The sequence below is a fragment of the Lutra lutra genome, chromosome X (assembly GCF_902655055.1).
Source record: "Lutra lutra chromosome X, mLutLut1.2, whole genome shotgun sequence".
Lineage (NCBI taxonomy): Eukaryota > Metazoa > Chordata > Mammalia > Carnivora > Mustelidae > Lutra > Lutra lutra.
Genome location: NC_062296.1, coordinates 82951022 through 82963844, shown reverse-complemented (window position 1 = coordinate 82963844; position 12823 = coordinate 82951022). Strand labels below are relative to the sequence as shown.

Here is a 12823-nt window from a genome sequence, read left to right as displayed (position 1 = left end):
ATGGAGCATAAGTACTATTAACCAGTGGGATCATTCTTGTGATTGCATTGGCTGGGCTTGTAGGTACAAGATGGACTCTGTTGCACTTCTGGGGTCTCAGTGCTGTCAGCTGGGGAATACAATTCTACTCAGTGTGACCTCTCTCTATATCAGCTCATCCTCCTCATTTTCTAGGGTCTCTCCTAATGTTCTCTCTCTCCAGCAGGACAACTTGCACTTCCTTTCAGGATGACAGCTTGATTCCAGGAAAGCAAAGGTGAAAGCTGCTTCGTAAAGGTGCTAAGCCTGGAACTGACAAAGTCACCAGTCAGCCTACATTTAAGGGAAGGAAAAATAGATTCTACATCTTAATGGGAGGAATGTGAACATCTGCATATAGTTTGGGAAGAAATTGCTAGCAATCATATTTGGAGGCTGTCTACACATACTCCTTAGCATTTAGTCAACAAGGAAGGACTTAAGATTTTCAACTTTTAATTTCAGCCTTCCAAAAACTATGAATACATAATCTCATGTACTTCTTCTAGGTAGAAAGGGATCCATTACGTGTATATAAATGCCATTAGGTAAATCTTATAATAGCTTGAAATTATTCTTTGAGAAAGATATTTTAAATACACAAACCAGGAAGGCATGAAAGTTTGTCTTTGACCTTAGAATTCAACCAGTATCTTGTTTTCAACTTGTGCTTTGACTGTAGTCTTTAGAAAGCTAAATAGTCTTCTCCTTTCATTAACATCATTTGAAAGATAAGTTGCCATTACATATATTTAGTGTAATAGTAACAGTAATATAAGTAATAATAGTACAGTGAAAGTAAGATAGATCATCAGGATTTATTGTTAATTTCTTGATATTCACTTTTAAATATATATAAGCATTCTAGGTATAACATGGAATTAAAATATCCTTGTGTGCTTTATTTGTTGGAATTCTAATAGTCAATTATAGAATAAATTTTATTGTTGTGGGGTAAAATACTATAATAATTAATGATGATGGTAAAAACCATTAATTTTTATGTAAAGACAGTTAATAACATTCAAAGAGTTAAATGAACAATGAAAAAGTGAACAGTTTTTGTAAATATTATGAAAGTGTATGAGGAAAATACTTTGGAAATAATTTTTCTTTATGACTAATACTATATAACTTTAATAATAATAAAATACTGAATAATAGATATTCAATTACATATTAATTCTAATTTTTGTAGGATTGCTTGGTATATGAACAATTACATCAGATAAAATAACCTTTTAAGAACTTTATTTAAAATGTAGTTATTTACTTCCATTTAGGCAGAGTATTTCAAGAAAAAAATCCTGAAACAATTCATCACATCTTTGGAGGATTATTATTTTTTTTAAAGATTTTATTTATTTATTTGACAGACAGAGATCAGAAGTAGGTGGAGAGGCAGGCAGAGAGAGTGGAGGAAGCAGGCTCCCTGCTGAGCAGAGAGCCCAACTCAAGGCTTGATCCCAGGACCCTGAGATCATGACCCAAGCCGAAGGCAGAGGCTTAACCCAGTGAGCCACCCAGGCGCCCCTCTTTGGAGGATTATTTAAAACCAAATGTCAATTTTTCCATCTCAAATTATCACAAGCAGAAAAAACTAAAAGATAAACTAAAAGTTAATTTAATAAATACCATTTGATTCTAATATAATAAAGTGTATACAAATACAGAAAATGTTAGAAATAAGATACCCCAAACCTATTTTGTTCTCACCATCAAACTATAAAAATAACAGATTTTAAAAGAATACACTTTAAGATGGCAATCCCCTATTGTTTTAAGTATTCAAACTTAAACTTTTAAACAAAAACTTATTTATATCATCCCTATAGAGTGCCAATCATTTCTTTGAGTTAAAGAGAAAAGACTTTTGAGTTTTCTGAGTTTGGACATTAAAAAAAAATCCCAGGTACAAATTTCATCCAGAAAACATAGTCCTGAAAGAGTTTTTCTGAATTATGTTCTGTAAGCCTAGTGGTATTATTAAATATGCAATCTCTGTATCTTGTACATCAGACAAATGGTAGTTCAGAAATCAGTAGAAGTCTTCTTTAAGTTTAACAGCTTGGTGGATCAAGGATGAATTCAACTGTGTTTCTGCTTTACTTGCTTGTCAAGGGATGTCTAGGTTTTATACAACTAACACAGCCCATTTGATTGAAAAACTATTTATAGGATATAAAATTAGGGTATAAAATTATAATGTAATTGTCTTCAAGAATCCAACAAATATAACAGGAATTATATATCACTCAGGATTGACAATCATACAATGTTTTGTCTACTCTTCACTTGTGTGCTCAAAAATAAATTGTAGGGGGCGCCTGGGTGGCTCAGTGGGTTAAGCCTCTGCCTTCGGGTCAGGTTATGATCTCAGGGTCCTGGGATTGAGCCCCACATCAGGCTCTCTGCTCAGTGGGGAGCCTGTTTCTCCCTCTCTCTCTGCCTGCCTCTCTGCCTACTTGTGATCTCTGTCTGTAATATAAAAAAAAATAAAATCTTTAAAAATAAATAAATAAATTGTAGGACAGCAGAATAGTGAAACACTTTTATCATTCTTCAGCAAGGATAGATTCCTTATCATACAAGAGATTTTGGAGTGGTATGTTAAATAGAGTTGCAAGCTATTTTGGAAATGTTTTGTAATGTGTTTTACAAGATGTCCAAATGTGATGGAAGGACCACCACAACTATATGTCTAAAAAGATAGCTTGAATATAAAAAAAGCTTAATGCCATACTTTGGAAATAATAACAACATTGTTGTGTTTAATAAAAACTGTTGCTTGTGGAGAAGGTCATTAAGGTACTGGAACCAGCTGAAGAAAAACACTGTGCCTTGAGAATGAAAGAGTTCTTATATCATAGTTGATGGAAAGACACTTCTACCATTCTTCTCCAGTCAAAATTGGTACCCAGGCAATGAAAACTAAAATGCAGATGAAAATTCAGGGAAGATTATTATCTTGAAAATTAACTACTTATTTCTAAAGCCATTTATTTTGCCCCATTAAATCACAGAGACTTTTTTTATGCTTTTGTTTCAACTAGCAAATGCATAAAAAATATTAGAAATAAACAATATAATGGGGACATCAATTGCATCTTTGCTTCTAAAAGTATTCAGATAGTTTCTTTGAATAGTGCACAATATTTCAGTTTGTGGGATTGCTTTATTGCATTAGCATCATCACCATCAGTCAACCATCATGCCTGGGAGTTAAAAAGCAGATGTCTCTATGTTATCTGTTTGCTATTAAAGAGGAAGTAAAGCATAAAACCTTAGTGGCATCATTACCAGTAGTATCTTACACTGGCAAAGCTAGCAAAGATGATCTTGTTCCTTTACTACTTCAGCTGAAAGGGGGAGACTATTTAGTATCATGGGAACAAACCAGTACTAAGCACATTATTCTTGCCCTACATTATCAAATATTTGAAATCTAACCACTAAATTTTGGGGGGAGTGTAGTTTACATATGTTTGCATAGAAGGGTGCCAAAAAGGCTGAATTGTTTTTCCTAATTACAGTAGTGAAGTTTATTATAAAATTCCAACTTCATATAGTATTTGAAAACTTCTGGTCATCTTCCTTTCCGGAGATAAGCACTATTTATAGTTTAGTGCTTATTTATTTTTGTTTTTTAATTTTTTTTTAATGTTGAGCAGTAACCTTTTGCTTTATTAACTTTATTTTTTTAATTTAATTTTATCTTTTCAGTGTTCCAAGATTCACTGTTTATACATCACACCCAGTGCTCCATGCAATACATGCCCTTCTTATTTTTTTTTTTAAATTTAATTTTATTTTTTTATGTGACAGAGAGAGAGATCACAAGTAGGCAGAGAGGCAGGCAGAGAGAGAGGGGAAAGCAGGCTCCCTGCTGAGCAGAGAGCCCGATGTGGGGCTCGATCCCAGGACCCTGAGATCATGACCTGAGCCGAAGGCAGTGGCTTAATCCACTGAGCCACCCGGGCGCCCCAAGTTCACTTATTTTTAATCTTTTAAAGAAAATGAAAGTATTTAAGACTATAAATTACCTGAATACAGGTCCCATATAAAGTGTTATTTTTATTACTTTTCTAGATAATTTTCAAATTCCTCTTTTATCTAGGGGTCGTTTAGGAGGAGGTTTCTTGGTTTCTCTGTAGTTTTTTAAAAATCATTTTATGATTTTTTGAATTTTTTTTGGTTATAATCAAAGAATATGGTCTTCAAAATCTGCTTCGGGGGTTTATTAAGGATTTCTCAGTGACAATAAATAAATTGATTTTTGCAAATGTTCTATCACATAATAAATGAATGTTGACTTAAGTTCCTTATATTATTCCAGTGCTGTGTCTTTACTTTTTGTTAACTTGATTTTTCAAAATTCTGAAAGAATATTAAAACTTTCTACCATTATTGTGGTTTTTTTTTAAAATAAAGAACTTGTATTTCTGAGAGGTTTTGTTTCATGTATCCAGCTTCATGTAATATTTGGTTCATATCCTCTCATGCAGTAGTCCTTGTATTGTTATAAAGTATCCTTTGTTGTACAAGATTTAATTCTTTTTTTTTCTTTAAAGCATTTAAAGTTGTTTATTTGTATCTAATTTCTTTTTTTATTTTAAAGATTTTATTTATTTATTTGACAGAGAGAGACAGAGCTAGAGAGGGAATACAAACAAGGGGAGTGGGAGAGGGAGAAGCAGGCTTCCCACAGAGCAGGGAGCTGGATGTAGGGCTCAATCCCAGGACCCTGGGATCACGACCTGAGCTGAAGGTGGACGCTTAACTAAGAATGTTTTAATTTTTCCCTTTCATAAGGCCTCATCACAATTAGAAGTTTATAGATTATCTGTATATATCTTGTTACACTCACTGTAACACCAAGTAGATGAGATCATCTTTCTTCTTTAGCATTTATTATAAAACATATAAAGACTTCATGCAGCTGAACTAACATTTAACAGATATCTACAGCATTTGCCTCTTTCTTTTTTCTCTTTTTTTCTTTTTGCCTTTTAACTCCCTTCACCCATTTCTCTCACTTCCCACCTCTGCTTTTGGCAACCACAAACCTATTGTCTGTGTCTTTAAAGTTTCTTTTTTTTTTAGATTCCACATATATGAAAAATCAGACAGTATTTGTCTTTCTCTGACTTATTTCATTTAGCATAATGTCTTTGAAGTCTATTCACATTGTCACAAATGGAAAGATTTCATTCCTTTCTATGCATGAGTAAGATTCATATTTAAATTAGAAATAGATTTTATGTATTACTTTATATATAATACATAAAATCTATTTCTATTTATATATGATTTATATATATATATTTATATATATATGTATTATATATAAAGTAATACATAAAATCTATTTCTAATTTAAATGAGAATATATAAAATATATTTTTATATAAATATAAAAATATATTTTATATATTTCTAATATATTTTATGTATAATATATAAAATATATTTATATTTATATATGAATATATATAAAATGGAATATCATACACATGCACACATACACACTTATGTCAAAGGACATGTAGGTTGTTTCCATATTTTGGCTATTGTAAATACTGTTGCAACAAACATGGGGGTACATATATCTTCTTGAGTTAGTGTTTTTGTTTTCTTTGGATGAATACCCAAAAGTGGAACTGCTAAATCATATGGTAGTTCTAGTTTTAATTTTTTGAGGAATCTCCATACTGTTTTCCATAGTGACGGCATCAATTTGCACTGCCACCATCAGTGCACATGGGTTCCCTTTTCTCTACATCCTCACCAACACTTACTATTTTTTGTCTTTTGATAACAGTGATTCTCACAGGTGTGAAGTGATACCTTAGTGTGGTTTGGATTTGCATTTCCCTGATGATGTTGAGCATTTTTTCATGTCTGTTATTCATCCACACGTCTTCTTTGGAAAAATGTCTAATTATTTGTTCTTTTGCTATTGAGTTCATGAATTCCTTACATATATCAGATACTAGCCCCTTAACAGATTTATGATATACAAATACTTTATCTCATTTAGTAGGTTGCTTTTTCATTTTGTCAATGGTTTCTTTTGCTGTGCATAAACTTCTTAGTATGATATAGTCCTGTTTATTTAGTTTTGCTTTTGTATCTTTTGCTTTTGGTGTCAGATTTTTAAAAAAATCATCACCAAGACTATGTCAAGGAGCTTACTACTAGTAATGTCACAGGATACAAAATCAATATACAAAAATCTGTGGTGTTTCTCTACACTAATAATGAACTATCAGAAAGAGAAACAAAGAAAACAATCCCATTTATAATTGATCAATAAGAATACAATACCCAGGAATAAATTTAACCAGGGAGGTGAAAGATCTGTATGTTGAAAACTATAAGACATTAATGAAAAAATTGTTGAGGACACAAAAAAGTGGAAAGATATTCTAGGCTCACAAACCAGAACAGTCAATATTGTTAAAATTTCTGTACTACTCAAAGCACTCTAGAGATATACTGCAATCCCTATCAAAATTTCAAAGGCGTTTTTCAAAGATATAGAACAAATAATCCTAAAATTTGTATGGGAACACAGAAGATTCCAAATTCCCAAATCAGTCTTGAGAAAGAAGAACAAAGTTGAAGGCATCATTCTCCTTGATTTTAATATATACGACAAAACTATAATAATTTAAACAGTATGGCATTGACATGAATAACAATACACATCGATAACTGGAACAGAATAGAGAGCCCAGAAATAAATGCATGTATATATGGTCAATCAATTTATAGTGAAAGAGTCAAGAATATACAATGGGAAAAGGACAGTCTCTTCAATAAATGGTGTTGGAAAAACTGTACAGCTACATGCAAGAGAATGAAACTTGACCACTACCTTACACCATACACAAAAATTAACTCAAAGTGGATTAAAGACTTGAATGTAGACCTGACACCATAAAACTCCTAGAAGAAAACAGACGATAAGTTCCTTGATAGCAAATTTTTAAAAAATATTTTATTTATTTATTTGACAGAGAGAGATCACAAGTAAGAAGAAAGGCAGGCAGAGAGAGAGGGGGAAGCAGGCTCCCAGCCGAGCAGAGAGCCTGATGTGGGGCTCGATCCCAGGACCCTGAGACCATGACCTGAGCCGAAGGCAGAGGCTTTAACCCACTGAGACACCCAGGTGCCCCAATAGCAAATTTTTAAAAATAAAATTATAATTTTATAATTGTAATAATTAACATCTATCCCAGAAGGTAATTCTATGATGGTGATATTCAGCTTTAGATGAATCTTAATTTTAGAATTTGGCCATTTGTCATTTTGTAAGATGTATATTTAGGGCATCTCTATCAAAAACCTAATCATGAAGATTTGGTGAGTTTATGAGGAGAGAACTTAGTCACCAAAGCAGAAAATGATAAATCTAGGACCTAGTCATTGAAAATAAAAATATAAATCAAAGTGAGATACTGGCAAAGCTACTACATGTATGTACCATACAATGTTGGGTACCTGCCAAGAAGTTCCTTAATCAACCTTCTCACAAGTACAAGTAGACTCAGAGATCAAACAGAATACACAAAGTATTTGGAGAACTTTATCAGTTACCTATAGCTGTATAACAAACTACCCAGAACATAATGGGTCAAAGCAAGAGTCATCTGATTGACTTAACTCTGTGGGCCTGCAAGTTAGCCTGGGTGAGCTAGGTGACTGATTCTTAAGGGGGGGGGCACCTCAGAATTCATTCCTGTGGTCTCTCAACCTCTAGCAGTCTAGCTGATGCTTGTTTACTGTTAGCTAGTGGATTCTGAGAGAGTGGAAGTATGCAAAATCTCTTGAGGCTTAGTTAGGCTCAAAACTGGCACATTGTCATTTACAACACATTCTATTAGCCAAAGTGAGTTGCAAAGCCAGCCCAAACTAGATTCTTTTTCTTTATGGTAGGAGCTACAAAGTCACATTGTAAAGAGACTAGATACAAGGAGAGGTGAAGGATTTGGGCCATTTTTTAATCAGTTTACCAAAAGTCCATTGGCTACAAATGTAGGGACTGAGGGGATCTGAAGACGGGGATGACCAGGTAGTTTTCTAAGACATCAGCATTTAAATAGATTGCATCACAAAGTAGCTGAAATGTTTTAATGAAATCTATCCACTTTGAGTAGAAAATTACTTCAAAATCATCCTTTAGGTGATGGCTTCAATTGTGAAATAATCTTATTCATCTTTTAAGGCTCCTCTCTCATAATTACTGGAACATCACAAGTCCTCTGCTGAGCATATGTTTTTATATTTATTTTCCCTTTGAGGAAACAACCCCAGACAGTGGTCCACAAAATTTGTATTAGAATCACTTTGAGAGGCTGCTAAAAAAAGAATTTCCTGGGCTATACCTTAGATCTGTTTTGTTAGTTGAGATTTTGTGTTATAAGCAATAGAAACTGACCCTGTGTGATATAAGCACATATCAAATGTATTGGTAGGTCAATAGTAACTCACAGAACCAGGAAGACAGAAGGATAAGGTATAGCAAATGAGTATTGTCGAGGGAGGCTAAGGACGTATCTGATGAAGGCACTACTGTGGCCATTGCCAAACACTGTACTTAAGAGCCTACACCGTGGCTGCTAGGAATTCTACACACTGGGCACCACGACTGACATGTACCTCTTACCACAGCTCCTCTGAAGACAGTGAGGGCTGCCACCACTGCCAGCCAATGCCATAAGATTTAGTTTTCATTAACTCGGCTTCACTGTGTTATTTGTTCCACGTTCAATATCTCAAGCAAGAGCATCTGATTGATGGAGTCTTACCTGCAAAAGAGGCTTGGAAAATGAGTATCTCCTTTTTTTAGCTTCCATACTAGAAGGTGAGCTCTGTTCTTTGCCAGAATTTGTGGGTTAGGCAATTCCTCAAACATAAGCAGGTGGTCTAAATCCTAGAGAGTAAAAAAATAAAAAATAAAAAATTAATGTCCACTCTATCTGTTGGATACAAAATTTTAGTTGGAAGGTATAACACATAGTACAGTGCTTCACTCTTTCCCCCTCAGCTCTCACTTTCACATGTTATCAAAGGCTGCTTTACTTCAGTATTCATGACCCTATCCAAGTACTACTTGTCTGGTGGAAGCACTTGGCCTGCCCAATGGCAAGCCAGAGGTGTCAACAGAGTTGATGGCCTCAGCAATAGTCTTTTCACAAAGAACAGGAAAGGAGTCAATAGAGTAATACCCCAACTTACTTGCACATCAGCTGAGATAATTTTGAGGCATATTCTTATATTAACCCCCAGAGTCCCTTAGAGGATGACACACTGTATGTTGGCTCTTTTCCCTTTGCTGTCTCATTTGCTGGCTTCTTTATCAATGTTTCCTGCTATCATGGCCCCAAGCACATCACTTGCACTTAAAATTTTGATTTAGGGAAAGTTTCTGGGGGAACTCAAAATAAAATTTGGATACCTTGGTAATTTAAAGGGTTTTTTTTAAAAAAAAGATTTTATTTATCCATACAACACAGAAAGAGAGAGAGAGAGACAGAGAGTGAGCACATGCAGGAGGAGTGGCAGAAGGAGAAGGAGAAACAGGCTCCCCACTGAGCAGGGAGCCTGATATGGGGTTCGATCCCAGGATCCTGGGATCATGACCTGAACTGAAGGCGGATGCTAACTGACTGAGCTGCCCAGATGCCCTAGTATTTGAAAGTTTTAAAAAGTGATTTACATGATCCAAAATGTGTTCTCATACCAAAAGTTTGAGAACCAATTGTCCTGACAAATGGAAAATCTTGCCCAAGTTCTCATTAATGGTCAGAGCTGTACACCATATCTGAAATCCAAATCCCTTCTTCTGGTTCTTGGGCAAGTTCTCTCATCACTAAATTATACTCATGGCAAAAAAAAGTAGACTTTTATTTCCAGATGACCTTATGTGAGGAGACATTTATAAGGCAACCAACATAATCATGCCCAGATTTCAAACAATAGATAATGTCACTAGTGACTTATTGTTTTTAAATATATAACAGCCTTTCCTCTTTGTTTCTTTTCATTAATGTTTCTGCCTTTGTAAATTCTTTGCATAGAATTCACCTCCAATATTATTATTATTTTTTAAAGATTCCATTTACCTACTCGACAGAGAGAGAGATCAGAAGTAGGCAGAGAGGCAGGCAGAGAGAGAGGGAAGCAGGCTCCCCACTGAGCAGAGAGCCCAACCCGGGGCTCGATCTCAGGACCCTGAGACCACAACCTGAGCTGAAGGCAGAGGCTTAACCCACTGAGCCAACCAGGTGCCCCCAATATTATTGTTTTGATTGACAATTTTATTTCCATTTTAGAAAAGTTAGAAGAGACAAATATGAAATACTCATCAAAGAATGAAACTATATTTTCAAAAAACAGAGCACTATCTTTGTGATGTTTAGAAAGAGAAATGCAGTTATTATTGTTGTAACCTAATGTTAACAGTTTGTCTTTATAAACGGTATTGTACAACAATATTTTTGAAGGGGGAAATAAAGGCAGAATGAAATTCACAGTGGTGGCCTACAATGATTTACAGAGTAATATTATAAGAGCAAAAAAACACTCTTCATTAAATAAAATTGAAATGGAGCCAGAGATAAATAATTAGAAACAAAATGTGAGAAGAAGTAACTAAGATGTTTCCTGAGAGAATCAACAGAATATGTTTAGGGTTGTTCTTTTCACATATCAGTTGAATGGGGAAAGTAAATTAAAATCTTCAGGAGGAATAAATGACTACGTTGTTTGGCTTAGTTGTTTCTATTAGATTACATTTTTCTTAAGATATTTTAAACAACTTCCCAGGGATTTTCACTCATTTGAATTGTCCTCAGTTGTCTACACCAAAGATTTTTCTCAAATGCTTCAGTATAGCACAGAAGCAGCATACATTTCTGATCTTTTATAGGCTTGTAACTAGTGTCAGGACCTATCAGTACTTTGATCTTGGGCTAGAATCATGCAATTTCTCAGAACTTTGCTATTTGCCTTTTAAATGATTATATATATAATAGTTTCCATTTTGCAAAGATATTGTATGGATCAAATGAAATAATATCTGTGTACTTTATAAAATTCCACATACATATTAGAATGTAGTGCTTTATTAAAATCAGAAGTCTTCCTTGATTGAGGTAATAAGTGCATATTTACAGCATGGACTACGGGATCTTACAGGCCCAGAAAAAAACTCGATTCTTCCAAGTACTAGCTGTGTCGTCTTGGGAAAATTAAATACTGTTTAGCCTCAGTTTTTTTACCTGGAAAATGGAGATAATAATGTTTTTCTTTGAACACAGGAAGTGCTCAAATAGAAGAGGATATGAGTGATGATGATGATGATGATAATCTGCCATAATTTAGGGGCTTTTCCTCGATTTTTCTACTCTAAGTTCCTACTGTTTCTTGGATCATTTTTCTTAAATAGTCATATTCAAGATCATATAACAATATTCAGGGCCTGAAATATCCACTTAAAGACCTGTAGCCTATTGGCTTAATATGTTAGCACTGGACATCACTTCGTGCTTCTGCAAGGTTATAAAAAATGGTGGTATCCCCATTTCAAAGTTCTCTATTAGTTCATCATTATCAAAAGTAGCAGTAAGCTATAGACATAACAGCACAGTATAACAAACTGCTGCAAAATTCAGAGATCTGCATTCATGGGAGGGGGCTCTGTTCTAACCAGCTCTCATCCTCTCTGGACCCAGTGGGATAGCTAGGGGTATGTACCTCTTATAGCACTGGTAGAGGTGAATGAAGTGAAGTGGAAATATGTGTGATCTCTTAAGGCATAAACTCAGATCTGGCACTTCATCATGTCTGTCTATTACATTGGCTGGAGAAAGTCACATGGCTGAATCCTTAGTCAAGCGGGAAAGGGAAATATAAATTGTTCCTTTACTGAGAACAGCAACATCACATGGCAAAGGAATTGGATACAGGGAAAGTCGAAGAATTAGAGCAGCAATGGTAGTCAATCATGGTTATAAATGACTAAACTGAAGTCCTTGAGGAGAATTCAAGTCTTGTTCATCAATGAATTGGCATTTCTAAACCAAAGCCTGACGCATTGAATGACTGGTCATTCAATAAGTATTATACCAGAGCTGAGAATATGCAGCCTAGAAGAAAGGCTCCTCCCCGACAGACGTAAGTTCAATGAAGAGTTATAGAAGATTTTAATTACAGCCTATGTAGGGTTTTGTAGTGACACAAAAGAAGGTGGTAGGCACATGTGAGAGGTACTAAATGCCTATTCATACTACTAGGCTTTGAGAAAATAGTTTTGTAGAAATCAGGGAGGCAGGAATACCCAGGCAATAAGGGTGAAGAGTGGAAAAAATTTCACTTTTTAATTCTTCAAAAAGGACTTGAAATTCTTTCCAATTTATGGGAAATTCCTACATATGAGGACACTACTGAATTTTCCTACCACTATAGAAACTAAAAATGCCAAACACTAACTTTCCTATCCTCTTGACTGCTAGGGCGTGGCCACATGCTTTCCAATCATTTGTACCCTCTCCAGACTCTGAAACTAATGGACAAAGAAGCAAGGCTAATAAGGAATTCATACATGTGCAGGCAAAGCTACATCTTCTTTCTAGGGGCAGCTGTGGCCATAGTTCTAAACAGTAGTGTAGTGTCTAGCATTGGTGGTTTTGGCTATATAATCCATCATGCCTGAGTCTAGTGACAATAATAACTGTATCTTCACAAGGCCAGTTCTGAAATTTAATTTTTTGTCATTAATCTTGACTCCAAACTTGGT

The 12823-nt window shown here is 34.8% G+C and overlaps 1 long non-coding RNA gene across 1 annotated transcript in view; it reads right to left on the bottom strand.

The window, feature by feature from the left end:
- Nucleotides 1-12823, bottom strand: part of LOC125092320 (uncharacterized) — a 351199-nt gene that overhangs the window by 313360 nt on the left and 25016 nt on the right. Inside the window, exon 2 of the long non-coding RNA XR_007124874.1 lies at nucleotides 8832-8956. This is a non-coding gene — a long non-coding RNA (uncharacterized LOC125092320). The remainder of the gene's footprint in view (nucleotides 1-8831; nucleotides 8957-12823) is intronic.